Genomic DNA, 5,409 nt, shown 5'->3' with positions numbered 1-5,409 from the left:
ATGCTGCTTGGCCTGCTGTGTTCATCCAGCTCTGCACGTTGTTGTCTCGGATTCTCCAGCATCTGCAGTTCCTACTATCTCACATTGTATCTATTCATCTGCTTGCAACACGGGAGTCGCTGTGTTCAAGCAATCTCAAAAGAAAGGGTTCAAAATTAGATATGATTCTTCAATAAGACAACATTTGCAAAATGAGTGTATTAAATGTTACAGTGGCAACCAATTGATACGTATCAGTTAGCCTCACTGTATGAAATATATTTGCATGTACTGGAAGCTACATATGCATTTTTTTACATGTATCAACACATAGGGTCCAGTTCTTTGCAGACGGAAAAACATGCACACATTGTGCCCATTTCAACTGGTGATCAAGTGTAAGTTCCGAGTTGCATGATATGAGAGGATTTTAAAATCATCGCTGGATTGTGATTGGACGTTGGAGGATCGTCAGTTGAGCTGAGATGCTATTGGTCAGTATCACAGTGAAGCAGTCTGGGAGCAGTGTCTTCATCATCATCAGAAGATCTTGAGATCATCGCTTGCTCGTGATTCCAAGCTGAATTTGGAGGATCGTCGGTTGAGCTGAGCTGCAGTTGGCGATCTTTATGCCGGCTAAGGCCTAACACCAATTCAGGGATCAGAGCGACAGCCTCTGCTAGCGTTCACGCCCCAGGCCAGGGGTCCTCAATATGGTCAGGGCGACTGTGAAGAAAGTGGAGTGAGGATCACCGATCGAACGGACCTTCTTCGTGAGGAGGGTCCTCCTCGATTGCTGCAGGATTCAAGTAGCCGATATTTTCTGTCTGCAAGATTTCCCCAGAGGAGGGTACTTTGACATGACTTTCAGGAGGGTGAGGCAATGTGAGCGTATCCTGAATTGAGGAGAAAGGAGGTGAAGGTCCTGTCTGCATGCTCTCAGTGGCACCATTGTTTGTTCTCCCTGCACAGAGGAGCCGGGTTGTTACAATCCATACGTACAACTCCCACCTCCAGGCAGCAGATGACCTGACCTTCCTCGGAAGGTATGTACAGCTTGAAGGAAGTAGCACTGACATAGTGGAACCCTTTGGAATCTGGATCAGCAAGCGGCAGGTCAAGGTGACAGTGAAGGTGGACACCAGTGGGAATATCATCCAGCCGCCCGCCAGGTTCGCAATTGGTGGGATCTGAGGCTCCCTGACATACATGGAGCAACTTGGAGTGTGCCAAAGCTGCAGGAGGTTCGGGTACATGGCAGTGGACTGCAAAAATAACCGACTGCAGGAACTGCAAGCAGGAGGGGCACCTGAATAAGGACTGAAAGGTGTCCAAGGGTTGCAACCTGTGTGGGGAAGAAGGCCACCTATACAAGGCTTGCCCCAGACCGTGGAAGGGACACATACACTCAGATGACCAGAAGTGACAACATGTGTCATGGACCCTCAAGGGACAGTAAGGTGTCACCCTCCAGCAAGAAAACTGAAACAAGGGGCATCCAGAAGGAGGGACAGGCCAGAGAAGAGAAAAAGGTGGCCAGTATGGAACACAGCCACTGACACAACCTCCAACTGAACAAACGCAATCAATGGAGGAGGACAAAGCAAAGGAGGTGGGGGAGTGGCTACCTGTGAGAAACAACCAGAAAAGGAAAACAAATCAGGCCCCCACTGGATCACAGCAAAATGGAAAGAGGCAGCTACATGATGGATGCTCCGTTAATGATAAAGACATGCGGTGAGATGGCCACAGCACCACAGGGGAGAAGGAGAGGGGCACCCAACAATCTGGAAATCCTGGACTTCGATTTGGTTGGGGGGAAACAATCGACGTTCCTCTGGCCTGGGTATTCTGCTGCAAGGAGGCAACTTCACCATCTCCGAGGTTAAGGAGGTGGTAAGTGGATGCCTCCCAGTAGCAGACATTATGTATATAAACACTCCCCTGAAACTAATTAAGGTGGTAAGGAGTGAGCAGCTGGCTGTCCTGCAGCACCTCCCACTGCTGCTAGCGGGTCCAAGCCGTTCTAGCCGGAGACTTCAACTGCATCATCGATGCGGATGGACGATCCAGAGGGGCTGACAGGAAACCAGACGCCACATCCAGGTTCCTGATGGAAACAGTTAAAGTCACCAAGCTGCACAAAGTCTTCGGCACCCCTGCAGACGAAGCTCAGTGTAGATGGGCCAGATGCGTCTATCCATTCAAGGATAGATTTCCTGTTTGTGTCCCGCACGTTCTTGGTCAGATTCACCCACAGCAAGTTGATGTTCTTCTCTGACTACTGCTTTCTGCTGGCTGACTGTCACCTACAGGATGACCAGCGGGCTAGCAAGGGAATATGGAACTTGAAAGTGAAACAGTTGACCCGAGAAAACATTGAGAAGCTCAAACAGGATTACACAAGTTGGAGAACTGTGAAGCCCCTCTTTGAGTTTCCAGCAGACTGGTGGGAAACAGTCAAGGGGAATATTAAACATTTTCTTTATCCTCAAAGGCATTCAGAAGGCATGAGAGAGATGGAGAAAACTGTCCAAATTCCAGAAAACCATGCAGAACCTGCTCCTGCTGCATACAAGGGGTGGGGTCAAAATCACGGAGGATCTCCAGTAGGTGAAGCGCCAGCAAGCCTCATTCTTTGCCTCGGAGGCCTCCAAGATAATCTTCCAGTCCAGCGTCCATACTGTGGAACAGGATGAGACATATTGAGGCTCTACCAGTCCCTGGTGTTGCAAAGGGTAGGACTGGCTTTGTTGCTGCAGAATGCTCCAAGTAGTTGGATCAATCCATGTCACCATCATGAAGAAATTTGCAAAGAAAACCACTTTTGATCACAATTTCATCAGGAAGTGGTCAGTGCATAGTGTTCTCGTGACCCTATGCAAAAGGAAAGGGTGGATCCTGTTGGGTTGTTCCCTAAGCATCAGACTGTCAAAGTCATTTGGGAGAATGCCTCATCACTGGAACTTTCCAACAAGCACCAAGACATCACTTGGCTAGCGATGGGAAGAGTACTACCTGTGAGATCCTTCATGTATGCCTGGAGTCTCTGTGCCACCTTACACAGTCCTCGAAGTGTTTGCAGGGGGTAGAGACTGTCACACATTTCCTTCTGGAATGTGCCTCTGCAAAGGAAGTCTGGAGAGAGATGCAATGGTTTACGTAGAGGTTCATCCCAAACAGCTCCCTGTCGCAGGACTCTGTGCTCTATGGTCTATTCCCCGGGACACACACTGAGATAAATATTCACTGTACCTAGAGGACCATCAACTTGGTGAAGGGCACTCTTTGGTCTGCCCGAAACTTGTTGGTCTTCCAGAGCAAGGAGTTGACCTTGGTCGAGTGTTACAGACTAACATATTCCAAGGTCCAGGACTATGTGCTGAGGGATGCATTAAAGCTTCGGGCAGCTGCTGCCAAAGTGCCGTGGGGAAAGACCACCATCTAAGGTCTTTCTGCCTGAGTAGAATGGTGATCCATCCCGTTGTCAGACCCTCATGATGCCTCAGAAACAATAAATAGTACCTACTACCTTGCATAATTAAGAAATGTCTTTGAATTAGTTGTAACTGTCAAGAAATCAAACCCCAATGTTTGTTTTCTTCTCCATATGCAAAAACGGTACAAATCTGAGCTGCTTTAGTAACTGCGTATGCACATAAAGATTTCTTTTTTATGAATAAAGCATGTTTTTGCCAAAAAAAAAGAATATTTTCCATCTGCAGGATTTTCCTAGTGCAGGGTATATGGATGTGACCTTCAGGAGCATGAAGCAACATGAGTATCTCATGAAGGTATTTGAGGAGAAAGGAGGTGAGGGTCCTCTCTCTGTCCTGTCTGTACCACCATTGGTCGTTCTACCTGCATAGAGGAACCAGGTTGTTACAATCCACATGTACAACCCGACATCCCAGGAGGAGATGTCCTGACCTTCCTGGGAAAGTATGTACAGCTTGAAGGAGGCAGCACCAATTCAGAGGACACCTTTGAAATCTGGACCCGCAAATGGCAGGTCAAGGTGGATACTACTAGGAACGTCCTCCACCCGCCCTCCTGCTTCGTGATTGGAGGGAGCTACCTGACACACGTGGGGCAGCTTAGAGTGTGCCATAACTGCAGGAGGTCAGGGCACATGGCAGCAGGATGCAAAGTGACCCTCTAGAGGAACTGCAAACAGGAGGGGCACTTGACTGAGGACTGTAAGGAGTCCAGGAGCTGCAACCTGTGTGAGGAAGCAGGCCACGTATACAAGACCTGTCCAAGACAAGGGTGGTGGTGGCGGGGGGACCTATGCACAAATGGCTAGAAATGGCAACACAAGGACAGTAAGGTGCCACCGTCCAATAAGACAACTGCAAAGAGGGACAATCAGAAGGAAGGCAAACCTTGCAGTAAAAGAAAGGAAGGTGCGCCAGAGAGTGATAAACCAATTGAACCTCCATCTGAAAATACTGAGTCAATGGAGTCAGTGAACAAAGAGACAGGTGTGTGGCAGATAGCGAGGAATAACTGCAAAAGGAGAACTCTTCAATCACACAGGGCCAGCACAGGCCAGTAGCAGAGTGGAAAGAGACGGTTATACAAAGAGTGACTCCTCTTCTGATGAAGATGTACAGGAGGATCGCCACAAACACAAGAAGAGGCAAAGAACCAAGACTGGGGAGGAGATGAGCACCCCCCGCCGAACCAGAAATGCTGGACATGGTATTGTGCTGTGAGGAGGTAACTTCACCATCTCCTGGGTTAAGGAGGTGGTGGGCGGGCACCTCCTCATATATGTACAGAAAGGCTCCACTGAGATAAATTAACATGTACATCCCGGCGGTAAAGAGTGAGTGCTCTCACTGTTGGTCAGTCAGGCCGGAGATTCTTGCTGGAGACTTCCACTGCATTATCAATACGGCTGGATGATCGAAGGAGTGGACAGCAAACCGGATGCCATGAGCAGATGCTTTACGGAATCGATTAAAATTGCTAAGCTGCATGATGTTTTCAGCACCCCTGCAGACAGAGCGCAGTGTAGATACACCTGATCACGGCCAGACAGTCTATCTGCTCCAGGATAGATTTCCTATTTGTGTTCCCACTTGTTCTCGGTCAGATCCATCAATGTCAAACCACCGTCTTCTGTTGGCCAACTGTCACATGCAGGATGACCAGCGGGCTGGCAAGGGAACATGGAAGCTGAATGTGAGAATGTTGACCCGAGAGAACATTGAGGAACTCAAAAGGGACTACAAAGTACAGTGAGGGAATGTTCAATCATTCAACCCTCTTGTTGCCTCAAAATGTATGTAAATGTGCCCTGCATGAGTAAAAAATGCCTTTGTTTGCAACTGCAGGGAAGCCCCGAGGGATGTCAAATTCCAATGTGTTTTTATTCCCTCTGCAAAGACTTACAGACTGTTTCAGTACCTTGTGTATGAACAT

Source organism: Rhincodon typus, chromosome 25 (genome assembly GCF_021869965.1).
Source record: "Rhincodon typus isolate 14 chromosome 25, sRhiTyp1.1, whole genome shotgun sequence".
Taxonomy (NCBI): Eukaryota; Metazoa; Chordata; class Chondrichthyes; order Orectolobiformes; family Rhincodontidae; genus Rhincodon; species Rhincodon typus.
Note: the sequence above shows the minus strand (reverse complement) of the source record.